The 25872-nt window shown below is 38.2% G+C and overlaps 1 protein-coding gene across 39 annotated transcripts in view; it reads right to left on the reverse strand.

The window, feature by feature from the left end:
- The window catches only part of NRXN3 (neurexin 3), a 1699208-nt gene that overhangs the window by 1460700 nt on the left and 212636 nt on the right, over nt 1–25872 (reverse strand). Inside the window, exon 1 of one of the 39 annotated variants that reach the window (XM_032287208.1) lies at nt 5898–8391. The exons of the other annotated variants lie outside the window; for them this stretch is intronic. The gene's annotated coding sequence lies outside the window, so the exon portion shown is untranslated. Of the gene's footprint in view, nt 1–5897; nt 8392–25872 lie in introns of those variants that run through there. 39 annotated transcript variants of the gene reach the window in all.

Here is a 25872-nt window from a genome sequence, read left to right on the forward strand (position 1 = left end):
AGAGAGAGAGAGAATAATTTTAAATGCAAAGGAAGGGCAAAGGGCCAGTTAGGGAGATGGTGAGTCTGAATTTCCACACCACTGATCTGTACATGTGTCTCTCTTACTCCCTGACCACATCTCTTTTCTCTCTGCTCTCACAGTGCCTTGTACATGTTACTCTTGTGACTTCAGGCAAGACACTTAACAAGTCAGTGTCCCAGTTTCCACATCTGTAAAAGAGGGGTAAGAGTTTTATAGGCTTGTTGTGACGATGCCATGACTTCAGCATGCAAAGCACATAGAAATGGTACCTAGCATATAGTAACGACCATCTATGCTAGCACCTGTTCTTGTTATTCTTGGAATTGGCATCATCATCCAGGTTGTGAGCTCCTTGGTGGGAGATGATGTGGACTTGCTTTTCTTTGTACTTGCAGCAACTAGCCCAGTGTCCAGCTCCATAAGTATTTAATGAAGGGTGTCCCTTGGCAGGGGTTCTGTAAAAAGATTCACGCATTTATGTTTTGTCCCATGATATTATAAATGAATCTCTAATAGTAAAATCTCAAGCCCTGAAGTAGGGCATTATGGGAGAGATTCCTGGTCCATCCTCACTCTGATAGTTTTTATTAATAGCTGAGAAATAAACAAGTCAGATAGAAGCCATTCCAGAACAGCTCTCATCTTGAGATGGAATCTCCAAACCACTCCACCAGAAACTGTCCTCAACTTGACTTATGTTTTTGCCTTCAAGTGTCTGTTCAATTCTCCAGCATGCAGAGGGGAAGCATACCAGGAATTTTCTCTCCTTCCTGCTTTGAAAACCATCACCCTCACGAGAATTTTCTGAGCACATAGTTGTCTTGCAGCTCCCTGAAATAAGCTCTTCAGAGGCACCTATGGAGTGGGCTTGTTATTTCCATCAATAGCCGGCAACCAAAGCAGCTGAGTGGTGAGCTGTCAACCAGGTGTTTCTGTTTTCAGAGGGAAAGCACCCTGAGCAAAGATACTAAAAAGGAAAATTTGTTGTAAGGCAAATGACAGGATGAAGGCAATTCTGATGGTGAAAGAGATTCACCTCCAAAGAAAGCAAGCATTTTCATGTGATAAAAATCTCTTATATATGGACTCCCTATTTCCATGCAATGTTAACAATATCTATTATCTTCTTGTTCTGACATATGCTTGGGAGATCAGAAGTGTAAACAGGTAATTCAATTGAGCAAATAAATTGCCTTTGCTCCCTTCCAAGCTGTTAAGCAGGCACTCTTAGCATTGCATAGGCTTATATCAGGTTTCCCAGAGACTGGCAAAATGAGGATGGTAAAATGAGACCTTTGAGAAGCAGGGGAGGGTGTGGCACCTGCCTCAGAATGTGGAAAGACTTGGGCATGGTCTTCTCAGTAGAAACAGTTTGTTTCATATGAACTTGTTAAACATCTCAATGAGATGAAATAAGGTAACCTCAGACACATGGTGAGCTGGATACAAAAGAACCTAGTTCTTTCCCAGAACTATTTCTGGAAATACCAACCCATGTCTATCTCATATAAGTAGAAGTTTGGGAACTCAGGGTCTGTTTCACTCCATTTCACCTGTGTCTATCTCATTCTGCATTTTTCAAATGCTATTTGTTGAGGACCTCTCATATGCCATGCACAGGAAGGCAGATATTATAACGGTCCAATGAGGGAGGGGCAGCACTGGAACACTGTGGATAAACAAGATGGTATTGTTTTAAGACGAATTTGTATATAAAATCAATAGGACTTTATTGACTAGTGGGATGTGTGAAGGCAGCACAGAGAGGCTGAGTGGCAAAATTTAAAAGTGAGTTAAAGATACAGAATCTGAGATTATTCCCAAGCATGGCTGGGCATGGCATGGGGTGACACACAGAAGAGCAGAGCACGGCTACAGGAAAAATTGAGGGGCAATTTCAGCACAGGGCTCGAAGAGTCAATGCCTAGGACTCCTGATGGCCCTCTGCATCCTGGCTACAATTCTATCAATCGCCAAGTCCCTCTGCAGCCCTTTGTACCTGCTAAATTCAATTTGGTTCAAACACAGGAAGAAAGGGCCTTCCAAAGCATAACCCCAGGTTTCTTTGCTAGGATAACAAAATTTGACTATAAAATAATTCTATCTGAGGAAGAAGAGAAAACACAACAACAACAAAAACAGCTCTACTGGGGGCTTAGCAGCAGAAATTAAAGAAGCTTATACAAAGTCAAACAGGAATCAGTCCATGTGGAGCCCAGGCCAAACTCATATCTCCTGATTCCTCCTAGTGCAGTATTTATTTTTTCCATTACCCATGATGCTTCTCTGGAACAGAAAAACAAACAAAAACAGGAGCTCTCCGTTTTGATGGACCAAGCACTATGCTTCCCACTCACGACCTCAGGATGTGCCTCCAGAAACAAAAGCCCTTTGAGCAGACCTAGGCATGAGTTGGTAGGAGTTAGTGAAACAACAAATGACATATCATCCTAGGACCATTCAACAGGATCCCAGTCCCCAAGACCCTCTCCCTGTTTCCTTGTACCCTGCTTTATCACTGAGCGCCTGCTGACTTTTAGGACCCAGGTTTCACTGGAGCAGGTAGCCAAGAGTGGCCATCAGTGGGCTATTAGAGTGCAGGGTACATGCAGTCTCAGGCCAGACAGGGGATCTTGGGATCATTTCCACTGACATGATCTGAGCATACTAGTTCACTGATTTCTACCTTAGTAGTCTAAGACCCGCCCCCACCCCCCCGACCTCTGACATCTAGGAGGAAGCTATCAGGCTGCAGTGATGTGGTTTTGGGGGTCAGAAGGCATTGGTAATAAGACGTAGCTGGCCGAAATATCCATTCCCAGGAACATCAGAAGACTGGCATCTTAACTCCTGACCCAGACCTACCCACCCTCCACTACTACCAGCACTGACACTGTGAGGATTTCTGCTCCCCTTGCCTCTCTAAATCCTCTGCTATGGGATGTTAGTGGGCTACCACCCATTCCTTCCCCTTCTCCTACCCTGATTTTCCGTTGGCAAAATTGCTTCTCTATTAGTCTTACCTATGCTCTTTAGTAGAGGGTACAGAATACACTATCTCCTGTCTCCCCCCAGCCACAGTTGAGGCTGATGAGAGAAAGTGGCCCCAGGAACTACGTAGGGGTCTGAAACTCCTGCAGTTATCCTTCAGCTACTGGGGAGTACAGTCCAGAGGGCAACAGGCAGACCCTGAGGATAACGCCAACTCAGCAGGAGACACTAGATAGAAATCTCCAGACCTTGGTGACATTGATCTTCTCAATCACATGAGCAAATAGCCACTCCCTTACTGTTTAAGCCAGTTTGGGTTGGGCTTTTTTGTCATCTTCTCATGCTTCGAAGCCCATCTTAATTTCTACTTTTCCATGGGAGCCATCTCTCACCAAAATTTCTAGCCCTTGGCTTGCACTGTCTTATAAAAGAGTCTTTTCTTTTTTTTTTTTTGTTTTTTTTTTTTTGAGGGGGGGTTGAGTTTCGTTCTTGTTACCCAGGCTGGAGTGCAATGGCGCAATCTCAGCTCACCGCAACCTCCGCCTCCTGGGTTCAGGCAATTCTCCTGCCTCAACCTCCTGAGTAGCTGGGATTACAGGCACGCGCCACCATGCCCAGCTAATTTTTTGTAGTTTTAGTAGAGACAGGGTTTCACCATGTTGACCAGGATGGTCTCGATCTGTTGACCTCGTGATCCACCCGCCTCGGCCTCCCAAAGTGCTGGGATTACAGGCTTGAGCCACTGCGCCCGGCCCTGAATGTCTTTTCTTACAGATGTGCAGTACAGTTGAAGTAAACAGTTTCCATCATGATTCATCCACTCACCACCTGCAATCTTAGGCATGATATATATGAGTCTCGGTATCCTCATTGGTGAATAGAATAAAATTCTTTTCCCTTCCAAGAGAAACAAACAAGACAATGTGACAGCACCTGCTATGTGCGTAGCAGAGTGGACTACCTGGGGAAAAGGGACTCATGGGTTTGACTCCCTGAGTATGCCAAGAATTCCATGCCTTACACATAGTTGATATTAAGTCCATATTTTTGTGCCGGTTGAGTGAAATGAATGTGCCCCCCCCAGCTCCAATCCTGGGAATATTAGCTGAGCCAGGTCGACCCAGAAAGCACAGCAACTGTCCACAATCCCCTTGGCTCCCAGCCAGGCTCCTAGCCCTGTGGTTGCAGGAATTCATCAGATACCCGGAAGCCCCCACCCCTTCCCCAGCATCCACTCTAAAGCCAATTCAAGCTCCTGGCAGCCTGTGTAGCTTGTATATAAACTGTGGCCAGTGACAAACACCCTGAGACGAGGAGGAAATGATCAGTGATAATAGAATACTTCTTCAGCTGAGAAAATAATAGAATATTTTATTAAGCAGGATCGGAAGAGAAATCTGATATTCCTGATTCCATTTCAAATAAGGGAAGAAAAAGTAGGCAAAGTACTGTGAAGCCACGAAAGAGCAGCCCAGCCCACGGACTGGAAAAGGGCCACCCAATTATCTGCTTTATCATCTCCAAAGGGCAAAATGTTCAACCAATCCTCCATGTATGACTCAATCCCCTGCATGACTGTTACCTGCCCTTTGCTAGTTTTACCTCATTAGGACCCAGGGCAGGGCCAGAACACTCATTGACTTTACCTTAGGTCTGCAGCATCAAGCATGAGATTGGTGTAAGAAGAGGTTAAAATAAATGCTTAAAGTGACAGTAACCCTTACATTTCAATTATCTGTAGGCCATGTCATTGCAGAACCAAGGAAGATCGACTGCTGGGCAAAGTCTGTATCTTTTGTCATTTTAAGCCCTAATGATGCTAATTTTCATTAAACTTGTGAAACAGGAATCAGGCGAAACAGAAGAGAGAGATGAAAGTAAACAGGCGATAGGCAGGCAGGCAGACCCTGTGTTTGTGTATCCCTGTCTATCATTTCTTCATAATTATCCACCAATCAACATTAGTCTCCTTTATTACTCCATCTCTTCTTTCTAAGCAGAACCCACAGTATCAATCTGCGCTTACCTCAAAAGTACGTATTTTGGTAGTAACATTTAATTATCATACATTTACTGAGTATGCACTCTGATCCAAGCACTGAACAGAATGAGGCACAGTCCCTGGTCTCAAGCCGATCCCTAACAGCATAATAATTATCTCCAGGGTGACATTATGATTTCTATTAGATTCTAGAGCAGTAAAACAGTCATTTTTTCCATTATAGTTTTCAATTCCCTCATTCCTGACCCTTGCTTGGACATTCCTTTGCCCCCGAGAAAGCTGACCCAGATGCCTCTAGAAATTGGGAGGCTGCAGGCAACATCTGGTGCACTAGGGGAATGTGTTTGTCTCAGCCCAGCTCAAAATAGTATCTGACAAGCCTGAATCACACAAGTTCTGAAAAACTCACAAGAAATAACCTAAGAAATCTATAGCTGCCTCCTCCAATTTCACTCCCTGTCTGGCTGCTTATTGACTTCTGCAGCCTGTATTGACAACACGCAACCCTGTTTCTGTCTGCCTGCTCCCATGCAGCGACAACTTAAAAAAAAAAAAAAGGAAAATAGGGAACATCACAGCTATAACTCACGCCAAAGACCCTGCTCTGGAGCCAGGCATCAGCCTGGAGGCAAAATTTCCAAGAAAAATGAGAGATTTATCAGGAGAAAAATGCCTGAGTCCCCTTCCCTTCCTTTTATCCTTTCTCTTCCCTCAGGGCCACAGAGTTCATCTGGCTACTTCAAACCTCTGCCCCACATTTAAGCTTCCACAGACCACTTTGCACCAATAAAATACGTCCAAGGTAAGGAAAATGGGGTACAGCCCACCCCCACCACAGCTCACATATCTTTATCTTTTAAAGGTGAGCTGAAAGACTTACCTGCCAAGCTCGAGTTAATTTCACTGCAGGAATGGAAGTGCACAGTGCATCTCCCTTAGAAAGCACAACCTCAGGGGGCAGAAACAGCGAAGAGAGGGTCCATCACATTCCCCAAGCCCTCCAGTCCTGTGTCTCTCCCGGAGCAATTGATAATCTCACTAACACCTACAACAGTGTGCAGGAAGCTGCCTTCCTAACACCGCCCTCGGTGTTCGTGATTTTGCAACTCTCTCACCCTTCAAATCTTAGTGCAGCACTGGCAATAAGAAACCTGCACACATCTGGGGCCCAGGGCAGTGTGTTTTGTGCGTACATTGGGAACTTCAGCCAGCAAAGAGGACTCTCAGCAGCCTCATCCTCTCCCAGGGGATTTATTTGAATCTGCAGATTGTTCATGCCAAACCTGTCTTCTTTCTCAGTGTGAATCACTGACTCAGGAAGTCACATGGACCTAAGATTCCCAGAATGCGAGCTCTGCTCTGGGAAATACCAGGGGTATCTATTCTACTATTAACCACAATCTTTAAATAACTACTTTGATCAGAATGCATGACTAAAGAGGACATTGTGAAGCTAAGTTGCTACTGCAGTGAGCAGAAAAGAAGTCAGGGCAAAAGCCAGCAGTCTTTCGACAACCATTACCTGGGCCCCCTTCTTCCTGTTGGCTGATTCAGAGTTTCGAGGTAGCTGCAAGCGTTTGGAATACTCTGTGATAAATACAGGAGCCTTGAAATCCCCTTATTTCAGACCCAAAACATAGTCATCCTAAATCCTTCACCCAATCCTAGGGTTAGCTGAACAACTCAAAGATATTTTGGATTGAACCTGTCATTTCTTTGCTCCTACCTTAAACAAGAAGCAGAAATTCAGGGGCACAATACCATATATGGAGTTGTCTTCTTATGATGTTAACAAATATAAACTCAGTTGTTACCCATAACCTTTCACAGGAGAGAGCATCATTTGTAAAATTACTTCTTATTAATAGTATTAAAAATACAAATAGTAGAAGCAGCTGACCTTTATTATGTTGTAAATACGATTCATAGTACTTTTCATGCATTATCTTATTCAGTAGCCCCAAAATTGTATAAGATATGTCTAATCAGTATTATCTCCATTTTAGAAATGAGCACAGGTGATGTTAGAGATACTGGGTAACCTGCTCAAAGCCTCATGATTAAGAGGGGATTTCAGAATTAGACCTATGTAATTTTAGAACAAATGATTTCAACTGCTCAGCTCTACTACACTAAATAGGTGCTCAGAGTAGACCCTAACCTGTTTACATCTTCATGTTTGAAATCTATGACCATTTATGTATGTCCAGTTTAATCCACTGCTATATACAATGGTTGGTTAAGGACATCACCAAATACTCCAAGGTCTCAGAAGGAATGCCAAAGATTCTTAAAAGAACAAACTGCTTTTAAGCACTTGGGCAGTACCTACTCAATTATAATTCATATAAATATGAATTTCCTAAAAGTTATTACATATTCAATAAAAGACCCATCAATCCACTTAATAAATCTCCGTTTTCACTACTGAGTGTTCTTGAAGGTGATTTTTTAAAGATTTTAAATAATCACTTATTATGACTTTTCACTAACTCAGGCTTTTCTTGCTATCAAATGAAAGGTTGTTACAGACCTTTTCTTCTGTAGATAGATGTTAGTTTATTAATACATATAACATCCTCAGGGCAGACAGAAAGTACCATGTTCCTCCTTTTATCAATATTCAGAAGAACATACATAGATCCTATGCAGGTCAGTGGTGCACAGCACGCAATGTACAATGTATAATAAACCGCACCATTCAGAACAGTTCATCATCCATTCAGTGATTCATCACTCACCACATGCAGTGAAACAGAAACACCATTTTAAAGCATGCAATACTTCCCTTTTAAAGTTGTACAGCATCAGAAGTCAGCAAACCTGAGATCAAAGGCAGGCTCTGTATCTTATTCATTTGATCCAGTCAAGGCATTAAAAATAATTAAAACTTAGAAACTAGCAAATATGTTCCTCTATTGTGTATTACCTTTTTAACTTATTATAATGGCCTATAATAAGTAGTTTAGCTGGATAGATCAAGAAGTTAAGTATGAGTTATGGATCGAATCCTCATGCGGGCCAGCTTTATACAAGTTAGAAAATGGTCCATTGCCAGAAACTACTGGTTATTTGTTCAAGCAAAAGAGCACAATATCTGCCTTTGACTTACAGCTTGAATGTTTGCGTCCTTTCCAAAATTTATGTTGAAATTTAATCCTCATTGTGGTGATATTAAAAAGCGGCTTTTTGGAACCCAACTAGTGCCTTATAAAAGGGCTGGAGGGAATTAACTTAGGCCTTTTTGCTTTTCCGCCTTCCATGGTTGAATTATTGTGGTGCTACTAAAAAGTGGCCTTTTGGCCAGGAGTGGTGGCTCATGCCTGGAATCCCAGCACTGTGGAGGCTGAGGCAGGTGGATCACCTGAGGTCAGGAGTTCAAGACCAGCCTGGCCAATATGGCAAAACGCTGTCTCTACTAAAAATACAAAAATTAGCCAGGCATGGTGGCAGGCGCCTGTAATTTCAGCTATTTGGAAGGCTGAGGCAGGAAAATCACCTGAACCCAGGAGGGAGAGGTTGCAGTGAGCTGAGATAGCACTATTGCACTCCAGTCTGGGCAACAGAGCAAGACTCTGTCTCAAAAAAAAAAAAAAAAAAAAAAAAGTGACCCTTTGGGACCCAACTAGTGCCTTATAAAATGGCTGGAGGGAACTAACTTAGACCTTTTTGCTTTTCCACCTTCCACCATGTGAGGACACAGTATTTGTCGCTTCCAGAGGATCAGCAACAAGGCACCATCTTGGAAGCAGGGAACAGGGTCCTCACAAGACGCTGAACCTGCCAGCACTTTGATATTGGACTTCTCAGCCTCCAGAACTGTGAGAAATTTCCATTGTTTATAAATTACCCAGTCTGAGGTAGGTTACTATAGCAGCACAACAGATGAAGATAGCACTTCATCATAAAAACTGGGGGAGGGTGCAGAGGAGAATGGGAAATGGTGAGGATTAATCCTGATAATCTATTGCTGGTAATCAGAGAGTGATCCACTGTATGGACACAGCATGGCAGTCATTTAATGATTTTTCATAAACACACTGGAAAGAGTATCCCCACTTTGAAGACAGAGACCATTATTTACATACTAATTCCATAATGTAAAGAATTGTCAGGTTTAACTTAATAATGCCTATACAGCATCATGCACAGTCCAGGGAATAAGTAAGTACCCAATAAGCACCTTGAAGATCCTTCACCAGCTCACTGGAATCCAACCCCCTTGAGGATTCTCAGGCCCACATATATTTGAGGTACCTTTTAGAAATATCTGCAATCTGATGAATCAAACTAAATATGTGGGGGTTAACAGACTGACAGCTAGGTAAAGTTTCTATAAAAGATGCCCATAAAGCTCAGGAAGAGAAAAATAGTTACTTATGGTGGATTTAAGTCTCAAATGTACACCAGTAAAAACACTATCAGATAAAGGAAGACAGCTGAAACTTTAGAGGTTATAGAAATTTTGAAACGAATCTTTCTGACTTTTACCTGTTGTATTAGTAATGGAATGGAGGGAGGGAATAACTACTACTTCTTGGCTCCAAGGTCAGCTCATAATAGGAGACTGCTGTAGTTTTTCCATGTCTGGAAGAGACTTCTCTTAAAGAGGAATATGCCTTTTTCTGCCATGGCTGCATTATCCCCTTTCAATAGTTCTAATAGAATGAAGTAAAATGTTTTAGTTTTTTCTCTGCAAATACTCAAAGAAAAAGAAAACAAAACTCAAAATGGTCAATTATTTATTTTCTGTTCCATATACTGTAAAAACAAAGAATAATACATGCAGTATAGATAAATGATGTGAGAAAATTTCTCCTAGTTATATAGCTAATTCTAGTTTCCCCCTGAAACTATTAGCATCTTGAGGGAGGGGCCTCTCTTCTGCCTTGCATTTTTCCAGAAAACTTTTTCTACCATTCTACAAAACAGAGCAACTTAATGGCTAGAAGGAACAGTGACACAAGGAATTGAAGACTATGACAGTGTTGTGAATTTCCCAAGGATTCAGCCAGACTAGGGGATAGCTAGAATGGATAGCAAATAAAAATTACTGTCAAAAATAGCCAACGCATCGCCAGTTATTAAGGGCCAACTAACCACAAATTCACTGAGAAGCAGTTAGACATTGATTATGGAAGGGTAGAGCAGAGTAGTTAGAGGCTGGTATTAAAACAGGTAAAAACGGAAGAAGAAATTAGAAGACAAAGAGATGGAAAATTCTCATGCACTGAGTCAGAGGTTTAAGAAGAGTCCAGTACCCTGGACAGCTCCCTGGGAACCTCGCCCTGTATTTCTAAAATGAGCCTATACAGTACAGTAATTGACTATCATTTCTCACACATTTATCAAATGTTTTGGTGTTGTCAAAAGAAGTGCACAGACTTCTGTTTCAGGGAGAATAGAGTATACATGCTTGTTTATATTCCTTCTATCCTTTCTATTCCTTCTATTACATACAACTAAAAACTCTAGATATTATATATAAAACAAGATATTTCTTAATATTTTTATTTTTTATTATGTATACTTTTATGTATTTTTATTATGTATACGGTTGTTTTAAAAACAACCGTATACATAATAAAAATACATAAAACAACCAAATACATAATAAAAATACATAAAACAACCATAAGAAATGGTAGAGAGAAGGTAGACTAATTCAGGACCTTGCAACCTAAAGAATGACATAGCAGTAAGTTTTCTGTGTTTTTATTTTGTATCACGTATCTCAAACTAAGTATTGAACAAATTGGTAATGTGAAAAAAGCCCCATAGAAAGCCTGCTATTTCTAGTCAAAGAACCAGGAAGACAAAAACTTTTACAAAGTAATTGCCATACTCCAGCCAAGCATCACAGAAAGAGTGTCGTCCCACATCTACCCAGTCAAGTGAAGAACAATCGAGGAATCTAGACCCTCACACTTGCCAGGCTATAATAGGCTCTCAACTTGCCAGCCTGAGTGGTATCAGAGAAGGCCAAGCCAGCAGCCAGGACTTTCATCTCTGCCATGCAACAACAAAACCCTCCACCTCCATGGTGTCAAACTGAGACCACATGCGGAGCCTGGATTTTTATTTCTTTTCAGCGGGAACAAATCACCACTCCCCATCCTCTCTCGGGTTATGTCAACGGAGGCCTAGTATAGAGCCAGGTCTTTTACCGGCACCCAGTATAATGAGGCAATCCCACCATTATCATCACGGTATCAATGGAGGACACATGGGGAGTAGTAACAAGGTATTTCTTTCACTCTTAGACAGGGAGGTATCAGTGGAGGCCTCATAGGAAGCCAGACCTCCAAACTCTGCCTAACAGTAAAAAGTCTCACACTCAGGTGTCCATATTGGCCAAGTAGAGAACATAGACTTTAACCTGAATTAAGTAGTAAGAAGGTGGCTCCCCCAACCTTCCCTGACAGAGAAGTGTCAGACAAAGCGAAGTAAAACAGAAAGTTTAAATAAGATCCCGAGTCTCAAAATAATAACCAAAATAATAAGGTTTCAATGGAAAATCACAAGTGATAGTAAGAATTGAGATGATCTCAAAATGAATAAAAAGAGACAACCAGTAGATGCCAACGGTAAAATGATGGAAATGTTAGAATTATACCTACAAATATTTAAAAATAGCCTTTTTTTTTTTTGAGACGGAATTTTGCTCTTGTTGCCCAGGCTGGAGCGCAGCGGCGTGATCTCAGCTTACTACAACCTACACCTCTCGGGTTCAAGCAATTCTCCTGCCTCAGCCTCCCAAGTAGCTAGGATTACAGACACACACCTCATGCCCAGCTAATTTTGTATTTTTAGTAGAGATGGGGTTTCACCAGATTAGCCAGGCTGGTCTCAAGCTCCTGAACTCAGATGATCTGCCCACCTCAGCCTCCAAAAGTGCTGGGATTACAGGTGTGAGCCATGGCCCCTGGTCCTAAAACAGTCATTTTAAAAATGCTTCGGCCCAGGGGCCATGGCTCATACCTATAATCTCAGCATTTTGGGAGGCTGAGGTAGGCAGATCACTTGAGGTCAGGAGTTCCACACTAGCCAAGGCAAACTGGTGAAACCCTGTCTCTACTAAAAATACAAAAATTAGCCGGACTTAGTGGCATGTGCCTGTAATGCTATCTACTTGGGAGGCCGAGGCAGGAGAATCACTTGAACCTGGGAGGTGGAGGTTGCAGTGAGTCAAAACCATTCCACTGCACTCCAGCCTGTATGACAGAGCCAGACTCTGTGTCAAAAAAAAAAAAAAAAAAAAAAAAAAGTACTTCAAAGAGTATAGTCTCAGCAATGAAATAAAAATCTCTGCATCTAAAAAGAAAATGGAAATAAGAACAAAAATGACATTTAAAGAACTGAAAAAAAAACTGATAAACTACAATAACCAAAAAAATAAAAATCTCAGTGGATGGGCACAACAGCAGAATGCAGGACACAGAGGGTTAAAAAAAAATCAGTTAATTGGAAGATAGACATTACCCAATCTAAACAACAGAGAGAAAAGAGACAGAAGAACGGAGCCACAGGGACTGTGGACTATACCAAAAAATGTAATATTTTTGTAAATGAAGTCCAAGAGGAAGAGGACAAAGGAGGCATGGCTGGAAAGCACTTAAAGAAGTAATAATTTAAAAATCCCCAAATGTGGCAAGAGACATCAAACTAAATGACTCAAGAAGACTAGTAAATTGCAAGCAAGTAAAATACAATGTTTAAATCCACATGATGACACATGCTATGGACTGAATTGTGCGCCCCAAAAATTCATATGTTGAAGCCCTAACTCCCAATGTGACTGTATTTGGAGATAGGGCTTTTAGGAGGCAATTAAGGTTAAGTGAGGTCATAAGGGTAGTGTCTTAATTTGATAGGATTATTAGCCTTATAAGAAGAGGAAGAGAAAGAACACTCTCATCTGTAAGCCAGAAAGAGAGCCCTGACCAGAATTTGACCAGCTGGCACCCTGATCTCAGACTTGTAGCCTACAGACAGTGAGAAATAACTTTCTATTGTTCAAGCCACCCCAGTCTATGATATTGTGAGATGGAAATCTGAGCTGACTACAATAACATATCACAGATGAACTTCGAAAACTAAAAACAAAATAAAAATCTTGAAAACAGTCAGAGAAAATTTACATCTTGCCTATCATGGAAAAGTAATTTGAATGATAGTGTATTTCTCATCAAAAACCACAGAGGCCAGAGGAAGTGGCATAACATGTTTCAAATGCTGAAAGAAAATGACTGTCAATCTAGAATTCTTATCTGGAAAAAAAATGTCTTTCAGGAATTAGGAAAACTCAAGATATTTTCAGATGAAAGAAAATTGAAAGAAGTTATTACCAGATCACCTACCTTCAAATAATGGCTATCAAAATTCTCTAAACAAAGAAAATGATTTTTTGAAAAAGAAATCAAAACATGAGAAAGGAAAAACAACAAAGTAAGCCAAAATGTGGCTAAACAGACTTTTCTTCTCCTTTTGAGCCTTCTAAATTCTGATTATTGAAATAAAAATTATAACACTGTATGACATGCTTCTAAATACACGCAGACAAAAGATTTAAAGTTATAAATGGGGAGGGTAAAGAATCATAAAGGGAGGCTTATATAAAAGTTTCCACACTTCATATGAATTGTTAAAATGAGACTAGTAGTCTATGACTGTGTGTGTGCGGCATGTGTGTGTAATACCTAGAGCAATCACTTAAAAAGCTATACAAAGAAATACATGCAAAATATCACAGATAAATCAAAATACTAAACTAAAAAAAAAAGTTCAAGTAACCAACAGGAGGGCCGAAAAAGAAAAGAGAAACACAGAGAACAAACAGAAAACAATAAAATAATAGTCTTACACACTTACATATAAATAATGACGTTAATTATAAAAGGTCTAAATATGTAAAATAAAAGAAAATGGCAAAATAGATTAAAAACATGACCCAACTATGTGCTATCTACAAATAACTCACTTCTAATAGAGTAATACAGACTGGATGAAAATAAGATGATAGAAAAAGCTATATCACAGAAACATCAATCAAAAGAAATCAGGCATGGCTTTATTAATATCAAATATGTTAGACTTCAGGACAAAAGAAAATCACAAAAACAGAGAGGATTATCAAAAAAGAGTCAATCCACCTAAGTGCAACTGTACTAAACAACAAATCTGTAAAATATGTAAAGCAAAAACTGTTAAAACTGAAAAAAGAGATAAATCCAATTAGAGTTTGAGACTCCACACCCTTCTCTCAATAATCAATAGGACACTAGATAGGAAATCACAAAGAGATAGAAGAACTCGATAACACCATCAACTAACAGTATCTATTAATAACTTCATTTATCAAGCACTCCACCCAACAGTAAAAGAATACACTTTTTCTTCCAAGACAGTCCACATCCTGGACAACAAAACAAACCGCAACAAAATAGAAATAACTGAAATCATATGCAGTGCATTTGCCAACCAATATTAAACCAAATCAAAAAGAAACAACAAAAAACAAGTAAACAGTTGTAAACTAAATAAAACCTTTCTAAATAATACAGAAGTCAAAAAGGAAGCCTGATGAAAACCAAATAATGCATCAAACGAAAGAACAACAGAACATATCAAAATTTATAGGACATAACTAAAGCAGTGCTGAGAGGAAAATTCATAGTACTAACTGCTTATATTAGGAAAAGGGGGAAGTCAAATTTATAATCTAAGGTCCATCTCAAAAACTTAGAAAAAAATATAATGAATCCAAAGCAAGTGGAAGATAAAGACAAAAGCAACAATTAATCAAAGTAAAGCCAAAATAAATCTAGAAAATTAATAAAACAAAGAGATGATTCCTTGAAAAGGGCAATAAAATAAGCTCTTGCAGGACTAACAAAGTTAGAGAGAAGACACAAATTATCAATATCAGAAATAAAAGAAAGGATGTCACTACAGCCCCTGAAGATATCAAAAGGATAATAAAAGAATAGATACATATATAACATACATAAATTTGACAATGCAAACACAAATTTGATAATTTAAGTGAAATGGATGAATTTCTCAAAAAAACACTGTCTACCCCAAATCATTCAATATGAAAGAGATCATTCAAATAGCTATATAACTATTAAGAAAATTAAATCTAAAATTAAAATACTTCCAAAAATTAAATCTCCAGATCCAGATGGAATTTTCTAGCAAACATTTAAATTAATTAAATAATTCTATAAAATAACTTCCAGAAAATAGAGAAAAGGAAGATATTGCAATTCATTTAAAAAATCTGTTACCCTGATACCAAAATGAGACAAAAACAGTACAAAAAAGAAAACTACACATCAATATCCTTCACAAATATAGAACAAAAACATTAACAAAATATTGCCAAACAGAATTTAGTAATATATACAAAGAATTATATACCATGACCAACTGGGGTATACTCCAAGGATATAAGTTGGCTCAATATTCAAAAATCTATCAATGTAATCTTGTACATTCTTAGGCAATAAGAAGAAGAAAAAACATGGTTATATCAATTGATGCATTAAAAGCATTTGACAAAATTTAACACCCACTGTTGGAAGAATAAAAATAGAGGTGAACTTCTTCATCTTAATAAAGAGCAGCTACAGAAAACCAACAGCTAACCATGGTGCTTGACTGAATGCTTTGCCCTTAAGATCAAGAACGAAGTAAGAACGTCTGCTCACACTATTTTTAATCAACACAGTGCTGGAAGTTCTAGCCAGTGAAATAGGAAATTTTTTTTAATGCATACAGACCTGGAAGAAACAAACATAACTGTCATTATTTGCAGATGACATTTCTATATAGAAAAAACCAAGTAATCTACACATACATACACAACCAATATGTGACTTCAGCAGCGTCACAGGACAGAAGATAATACAAAAGTCTATTGTATGCCTCTATATGAACGATCGACAGGTAGCCACCAAAATTAAAAATACCACTTATTTCTCAAAAAGTTAAAGCACTTAGATATAAAAATATAAACAGAATTTGTATGTTGAAAACTATGCAATGTTTATTAAAAATCAAAGAAGCTCTTAATAAATTAAGAATATACTATGTTCATGGATTGAAACTCCAACATAGTAAAGATTTAATTCTCTCAAACCGATATACAAATTTAACACAAATTCTGTCAAAATCCAAGCAAGATTGTTTTGGTAGATATAGTCAGGATTATTGTTAAATGGTGTATGGAAAGTAAAACTAGAATACCTGAAACACTATTAAAAAAGAAAAATGAAGTAGAAGGAATGAGTCTGCCTAATTTCAAAACTCATTGTACAGCTACGGTAAAACATACTTCACAGTATTGGCAAAGAGACAGAAATATAGGTCAATGGAACAGAATATGGATATCATAAACATGCCTACAAAAATATACTTAACTTATTTTTGAGACAAATGCAAAAGAAATTCAATGGAAGAAGTAGAGCCTTTTAAACAAACGGTCCTGGAACAATTGTACATCAATTATATCTAGGCAAAAACTGAACTTCAATCAAAGACTCACACTTCATACAAATGTTATCGCAAAATGAATTATAGACTTAAAGTAAAATGTAAAAGTATAAACATTTTAGAAAAAACATAGGAGAAAATCTTCAAGATAGAGAGCTCAGAGAAGAGTTCTTATATTTGACACCAAATGCACACTTTTTTAGAAAAATTGATACACTGATCTTCATCAAAATTTAAACTGTTGTTCTGTGAAAGAGTGTGTTAAGAGGATGAAGAGACAAGCTACTGCATGGGAGAACATATTTGCAAAACATATATTTAACAAAAGGCTAGTATCTATATTATGAAAAGATTCTCAAACGTCAACCATTTAAAAAATTCATTTAGTAAATGAGCAGGAAACCTGAAGAGACATTTCACTGAAGAGGATGTACAGATGGCAAATAAGCACATGAAAAGATGTTCAACATCATTAATGATTAGGGAAATGCAAATTATAAAACCACAAGGAGATATCGCTGTGTACCTGTCAGAATGGCTAAGTGACAATTCCACACTGGCAAGGATGTAGAGAAAGTAGATCCCTCATACATGGCTGGTGGGGACATAAATCATATGGCTACCCTGAAAAACACTTTAGTTGTTTTATAAAAATCTAAACATGTAGTTACCTAGCAACTGCACTACTATTATTCTAGAGAAATGAAAATGTACATTCACACACAAAAAGAACTGTACACAAGTATTTATAGCAGCTTTTCTCATAATAGCCAAATCTAGAAACAACATCGATATTATTTAACAGGTGAATGAATGGTTCAACAAACTGTGGTACTGTATATATAATATTTTGCTGAGTGAATAAGGCTAATCCCAAAGTGGGCATAATGTGATTTCATTTATATAACACCTTGAAATGACAAAATTATAGAAATGGAGAACAGATTTGTGGTTACCAGGATTTAAGTAGGGGGTGAGATATGAAGGAAACCAGTGTGGCTATAAGAGGGTGCCAGGAGGGATCCTTGTGGTGGTGGAAATGTTCTGTATCTTGATAATATCAATGTCAATAACTTGGTTGTTACATTGCACAATAGTTTTTCCAGATGTTACTACAGAGGAAACTGTCTAAAGTTTACTTGGGATCTTGCTATATTATTTCTTACAGCTGCTTATGAATATATAATTATCTCAAAATAAAAAGTTTGATCTTTTTAGAAGTATAAAAAAGATCACATATATTTCTTTTTTTTCATATGCTGGGCATTTTCCTTGGCATTCTCTGAAGTAAAATGGGCCTTGCCACTGTTTACAATATATAATCACCAGAGAATGTTCTTCTCTTTTCTAGCAGATCAGTGAAAAATCTATGGCTCAGAGAATCAGAACTTTGTTACTTCTAACTCATCACCATCTTTTGGGTTCTGAAAGATAAAGCTAATGTAATCTCCACTACTTTCCTCTACTTTACAATGCTTCAGAAATCACAGTTATTCTTGAAGCAAATCTATTATCCTATGTGATGAGCACTTTGGGTCTGAAAAAGGAGCTAGTACCCAAAATTTACCCAATCAACTAAGAGGCACCTGGCATTAAACACTTTTATTTGATCTCTCTACTTTTAAGGGTCTTCTTGCTATAGCCCACTGCAGACGACTATTTTCTCCAGATTGATTCTCATTTGTAAAATGAATAGACTACAAGAGATAATAATGATAGATAATATAAAATACAATAATAATAGCTAACATTTATTGACCACTTTACATGTATAGAGTGCTATGTTAAATGATTTATATCAACTCACTAAATCCACATCACATTTCAAAAAGATAGATACTATTATCATCCTTATTTTACAGTCTTATTTAGGCTTAGAAAGTTGAATTAACCAAAGAACCAGCCAGCACATGGGGCAGCATAAATTTAAATGCAGGCACTCTGGCCCTTTCTTAGCTACTACTCTAGGGTTTAAACTGCTTTCAAGATCTGAGGATTCAACAATTCCATTCTGTCAAGAAATATCACAGAACAGAATTCCTGTACTGAGTGGGAGTTTGGTCTCTGAACACTTAGCAACTTTTAGGGCTTATGAGCTTTGAGGAGTGTGTATGCACTGCCATAACAGTGAGTGGTAGAGTTAGGAAAACACGTATTTCATTGAGCACAGATATTCAATAATGCCTGACCTTCCCACAGTGGAGCCATTATGGTTAAGCGATCTCTTTTGCATATCTTGACATATCTGTCAGCAAGACATAACCAGTCTTCTTCTAAAACTAAACTTCTCTTGAAAGATTATCATTACACCACACTTCTCGTGGGTGGGTCTTTGCAATATTTTTATTTGTTTATCCATTCTCATTGGTTTCTCTTTTTCTCCTTGTTTATATTCACTCTTTCCTTCCTCTTGTTTACTTCATATCCTAGATTTTTTTTTCCTTTTAGCAGAGGAGTTGTCACATCCTTATTGAATCAATCTTTGCACAGTTTGAAGGAATGAAATATCTTGAGGGTGGAGAAACCACAGCTCATTCTTCCATTCTGAGAAGGTGAAAAATAATACTAGAAACATTTTTCTTAATTATTGGTTGTTGTGAAAATAGTTCTTTAGGGGAGAATTATAGAAGCCAGCACCCAATATATTTTTCTGCATATTATACTGAGATTACAGGAGAAAATATATGACTTTAAAAATAACTCTTTTGCTTTTCTGTTTTCTTTCTCTTTGTTGGGTGTGTTCGTTCATGTGTGCACCTATTAGTAACTTTCTGGGTGTTCCTGTCAGCCTCTCATGGAGCCCTGACTAGTTATAGCAATCCTTTATAGCTAAGTGCATAAAAGCTCATTCCAGACCACACAAAGAGAAGGTTAGCATGTCCCACTAAGATATGCCAGAGTTCCAAAACTGTCATAAAAAATAAACAACCAAACAGAGGCTTGAGTGAGTATTCTCTGTGGGAAATGGCCTGTCCTTATAGAGATATGGTTATCCAGTTTTTAAAGTCTATTCAAGTAACTCTTTAGTACGTAATGAGCACATGGCTACACCTGTCACAAAGAAGGGTCATGAAAGAACTTTCAAATACACCTTCACACTTGAAGAATTAACCTTCTTAGTAAACACTGTTGTCTTTCATGAGCTCATACCTCCTACTCCTCCCATCAGAGCACCTCAGACTTTCTTATCTTGAGCCCTCAACTAATCCAGATGTGTGGTCAACTTCTGCACTCCTATGTAAATGCAGAGGAACAGTGATAAGATCATTAGAACAGTGGTACATATACACCATAGAATACTATGCACTCATAAAAAGGAATGAGATCATGTCCCTTGCAGGGACACGGATGAAGCTGGACGCCGTTATCCTTGGCAAACTAATACAAGAACAGAAAACCAAACACCGCATGTTTTCACTTATAAGTGAGGGCTGAACAATGAGAACACATGGACATGGGGAGGGGAACAACACTCACTGGGGCATGTCAGGGGATGGAGGTAGGGAGAGCATTAGGGAAAAGAGCTAATGTATATTGGACTTGATACCTAGTGATGAGTTGATAGGAGCAGCAAACCACCATGGCACATGTAACAAACCTGCACATCATGTACATGTACCGTGGAACTTAACAAAATAAATCTTTTAAAAAGATTATCTAAAATACTCACCTAACTAGCAATGAAATGATTTTCTTTCAAGCAATAGATATACACGGAAGTGCTTACGTTAACATAATATATTGGTACCCCCTAAAAAATGCTTAGGGTTATAGAGAGAAGTCAGGCTAGGAAGAAACACTTGTTGTCAACACAGCAATATAGCTAATTTGAAGGCCAATGGCAGATAAGACAGAGTTTGCTTTATCTTGACTTTCTCCTTACTAATAAGGTAAAGACAGAGATGCAAAAAGTTGGAGTGAACAGCCAAGCCCCACTTAGAAAGAGTGGGGTGTCCCAAGAAGTAAGGTCTAGGCCTTGTAACAGTGGTTTCCTGTCTACTTGAATTCCTAGTCTAAATCTTCTAGATAAGGAGGCAGCAAACCTGATAGTAAATATGTTAGGCTTTGTAGTCTACACAGTCTTTGACACAACTATTCAATTGCACCATTGCACTGCAAATGACACAACAGATCATAAATAAATATTACTGTGTTCCAATAAACCTTTATTTACAAGAATAAGTGTTGGACCACATTAGGAGTTTAACAACCACTGCTCTAGATACTTATTGGTATAGCCCAAAAAGCACTTATAGTTTTAAAATAGTATGCATAAAAATAAAGAATAATAAAGGAGGACTTGCCATACCAGGTGATAGTCTGTACTGTAAAGTTATAATAACTAAAACAAGCATCACTGAAAGATTAATTGAACACAGTAGAGAATCTTGTACATACAAAAACTTATGTAATGCAAGAATCTTTGAAAATCAGTGAGGCATAAGATGAATTCCTTAATAAATGGTGCTGGAAAAATTTGTATTTTGGAAAGCAAAAGTAAGTAATTTTGTTTGGTACTTTAGGCAAAAACCAATTTCATAAAGATTAAAAAGTTAAATTTAAGAATCACACAATGCAAATAAATATTTCTCTAATCTCTGAATTAGAAAAGTCTTTTTGAATATAAAAAGAAGCAACCAAAGAAATAATAAAAGTCTCAATAGTTTTAACTAGAGAATAAAATCAAATATTTCTGCCCTTCCAAGAACATCATAAACAAAATTAAGAGGAAAAATTAAAAGGAAAATGTTTGCCATGAGTATGTATTTATAATACCAAACAATAATGCTATTAATCAATTAAAAGCTCATCAAAATAATAAGGGGAAAATTTAAATAACTGATGAAAATTAATAGGTCTATGACATAAACATTTCATATAACAATACATTTAAAAAGAGAATATGTTTACATTATAAATACTAAAAATTTCAAAGATAAAATCATACTCCTCAGTATTAATGAAGGCTTTTGGGTACAGGCACTGGCTTTCATGCTCTGCAGGTGAGTTAAGGGTGAATTGCTGTAACTTCCCTGGAAGGCAACGTTTCAATATATATCAAGACCATTAGGCCTGACATGGTGACTCACATCTGTAATCCCAGCACTTTGGGAGGCCAAGGAGGGCTGGTCATCTGAGGTCAGGAGTTTGAGACCAGCCTGGCCAACCAAAAATGGTAGAGTCAACGGTGAAACCCTGACTCTACCAAAAATACAGAAATTAGCCAGGTGTGGTGGTGGGTGCCTGCAATTCCAGCTATTGGGGAGGCTGAGGCAAGAGAATCACTTGAGCCCAGAAGGCATAGGTGGCAGTGAGCTTAGATGGTGCCACTGCACTCCAGCCTGGGCAACAGAGCAACTCCATCTCAAAAAGCAACAACAACGAATACCTTAAACATTTTTATTTCACTAAACCCAGCAATCTCACTACTAGAACTCTATGTCAAAGAGGCAAAAGAAAGATTTATGTACTCATATGTATATCACAGCATTATTTATAACAGAAAAAAGTTGAATACATGTAAAAAAGGACTAACTGAAGTATGATATATATTAATAATAAAGACTATTATTCAACCATTAAAATTAAATTCTCCAAAATCTTAATGATTGGGAAGGAAAAATTAAGAAGTAAACACAGCAAAATGCAGTAGGATTTATTTCTAGATTAATCATTTTTTACTTCCTTTGTACTTCTGTTTTCAAGTGTTCTATATCAGAGTCAGCAAACTCTATAAAGGGCTAGATAGTAAATATGTAAGGCTTTGCAGGCGACAGTCTTTATTGCCATCACTCAACTCTACCATTGTAGAACAAAAGTGGCCAGAAACAATATGGAAACAAATGAATATAACTGTGTTCCAATAAAACTTTATTTGCATAGACCTCTGTGTATCAACCCCTGTTCCATATGAGTTTGAATTACTTTTAGTAAGAAAAAAAGAATCTTGTGTTTATTAAAATGTTTTAATGGATTTTATTTACTAATCTCTTATTAGAACTTTCTCTTCTTTCCCTCAAAATTTCTTTCTCAATAGTACAATGTTAGTTACAAACTGGTTTCTCACTCATAACTAAGACAATGGCTCAGTACAGCACTGTAAGTTCCATTTCCCTGTGGCTGGGCATACCCCCAAAAAGCCTAAGAGTAGTCAAAGGAACCCTGTCCTTGGCATCAGAAGCCCGAACTTAAATTTTGGCTCGATTACTTACTATGTAGGTGATTTCAGGCACATTATTTAACTGAAGTGACAGTTTTTTGACCTGTGAAATAACAATAGTAATATCCATCCCACCTGTGCAATAATTCCATGATGTCACATGTGGGAGTATCTGGTCCCGGGCTAACACAAATTGGGTACTCATTAAAGATCCATGACATTTTTATTTGGAAAGTTTGAGAATGAGTTCTGCTTTGAGAGTCAGTTATACTTTGATGAGGCGGGAGGATGTGGCACAGGGGTAGAAAAGGCCGAGAACCCTCCTGTTCTTCCCAAGCCACACAGCCACCATACAGTCCAAGAATGTATCTCTGGCACATCCATGCCATTCCTGTTTTTACTCACCAGGCCAAATATGTTATATTAACCACAAAAACATAAGACTACATTGTAAGCATTACTACCATAGGAAAGAAGGCAGTGACTCACCCACATTTCCCATATCTCTCTTTAAGAAGGCCTTATTGGATCACAGATGTTCTGGGAGTAGGGAGGAAAAGGAATATGGATGGAAGAGGGCAAGAAAGAAGCCTGGTGTAGAATTTCCCAGGAACTCTCTATTCATAGACTGATTGTCTTCACTCCCAAGAGAGGGGTCAGTTAGGCCACATCTCAGCCAGGAGCCCTAGTCCTGCAAGGAATCACACTTGACATGTAGCAATGCTTTACAATTCTGATTTGTGACTCTAGAAACAGCCCCTTCAGAATATAGGGCAGGTATTATCAAGCTTTTTATGGAAAGGAGAAAAACAAGATTTCAAGAGGTTAAGTCACTTACTTAAGGTCACCCCAAGTTCACAGAGGGTCTTCTAGTTGAGCGTTTCTCTTCTTTGATATTCAAGACCATCTTCTGCCCTATAACCTGGTTTCCAGCATAACTCAAAAAAGAAATCAGGCTGCTAACCCCCCAAAATCAAATATTTTGGTACATCTTTTTTTTATAAGGATGAAAGACATTCTCCAAACTAAATAAATCATTCTTCAATATTAAATTAGAAATGACTTAAAGTATAAAATACCATTTTACTGACATGTGTTATACATGAAGTACTATGTTGGTCCTGTGAGCTGGAGGTGAGCATGGCAGGTAACCTCAGAAATAATATTAAGTATAGGTTGGGCACGGTGGCTCATTCCTGTAATCCTGGCACTTCGGGAGGCCCAGGCGGGTGGATCATTTGAGGTCAGGAGTTTGAGAACAGCCTGACCAACATGGTGAAACCCCGTCTCTACTAAATATACAAAAAAATTAGCCAGGCATGGTGGCACATGCCTGTAGTCTCAGCTACTTGGGAAGTTGAGGCAAGATAATTGCTTGAACCCAGGAGGCAGAGGTTGCACTGAGCTGAGATGGCACTACTGCACTCCAACCTGGGCAACAGAACCAAAAAAAAAAAAAGAAAAGAAAAGCAATATAAAGTATAACCTGATCAACACAGCTAAGGAATGCAGTGAACATGGCACCACCCTTAGAATCTGAAGTCTAGGATTCAAGATCTTCCTCTGTCCTTTGCTAGCTTTGTGACATAGGTCACTTACATATTCTAACCTTTGGTTTGTTCATCCATAAAGTAAGAATAATCATATCTACCTTGCAGATAATGTGTTTCTTAAACAAATGTAAGGCATCTTCATGCTAGGCAGAACATGAAGATCTGATGTTAAACTAAGACCCATAAGAGACAATATGTAAGACTTCTGATTCCCTTGGTAAGATGCTATAAGCAACACTCTTCCATCTTCCTGTTCTTCCCTACACCTGCAGTCGCAAAGAACCTTCATCACAGGAGTACGATCAAGCCAGCTGCATCTGACCGTCTGGTGCTAGCTTTGAATCAATGACCACTGAGACCACGGAACAACTTTGAAAAGCAAACTTTTAAATTGATTTCTCTTTGCTTTTATCTATCTCCTTTTAAATTACAGCAAAGAGAGAAAGAGGAAGAAAAGGATAATTTTAAGGCAAAACACTCAATTAACTCTGAAAATCAAACATAATAAACTGAATATAGATCTGTCTGGCTGCTGTAACTGTTTCTGTCTGTCCCCATCTATCTATCCATCTATTATTCTCCTATCTCTCTTTAAGGAGACAGTCAGATACTGAAAATGGGACTCTTTTTTGCTTTTGTCTTTTGCTGGGGAAAAAAAATCTAATTACCTTAGAGCTCCTTATAGAAGGAAAATTGGAATAAAAACCAGAGGACTTTTCTTCAGTTTCTCCTCACCCTCCGTGATTTTCACAAGAGTTGAAGGGCAAGCTGTGGTCTAACAATCGTCACAGGTAGTCCTAAAGGCTCAGCCTTGACATTGGGATCTCATAGTATTTATTAAGTGCTTCCTTGTAGGTGTCACTCGGATAAGACTGCAGTAAATGGAGGAATAAAGAGTGACTTACCTCCTAAAACTTGTGAGAAGGTCCAGGGTATGGTACTAAGAAAGAAGAGGACTGATTGTTAGATGTGTAAGTTGAATCTGTTACCGATTTAAACATCGCACTAAGCCAAACGTCATCCAAAATGGTGAACCCTTTCCTGTGTAGGTGGCCAGTAGAATGGCCATTAGCCATTTCATACACAGAATATTTTCCAATCACTGGTCTTCTGTCCCTGGAGAAATAAGGCACATTCATCATACTAGGGGGTAAGAGGTTCTTCTCTATAAGTTCAGGAATTGTGGGTTCTTAGATTTATAGCTGTGCTGGCTCATTGGGTTTAAAGTCAATAGAACACTATTTTTAACACAATTAATTTCAATTCTTTGTGCTGACTTAATAATTTTTTAATTAACTTAATTATTTTAGCTTGAAAATATGTTCACTTTTCATAATTTTTTATGATTGGGAAGTTTTATATGCGTCTGTGTGTGCATGTGTATGTGTTGCTTAAAGTTCAGAAAATAGGAAGAAGTTAAAAAATTTCAAAATTGCCCATAGCCCTATTATCCAAAAGTATCCCCTTTTAGCATTTTGATTTATTTCCTTTCATTTTTTTAAATCTGTGTGTGTGGAAACCACATGACATTATAAAGTATGTTGTTTCTTAGAAGGGAGAGAGTCCTTGTTTTACTTGTCAATTTTCCTCTCAATTCTTTAGCAGATTTTTCTGGCCAGTTTTCATATGGGACAACCATTAAC

Source organism: Sapajus apella, unplaced genomic scaffold (genome assembly GCF_009761245.1).
Source record: "Sapajus apella isolate SASKATOON/1434 unplaced genomic scaffold, GSC_monkey_1.0 scaffold20, whole genome shotgun sequence".
Taxonomy (NCBI): Eukaryota; Metazoa; Chordata; class Mammalia; order Primates; family Cebidae; genus Sapajus; species Sapajus apella.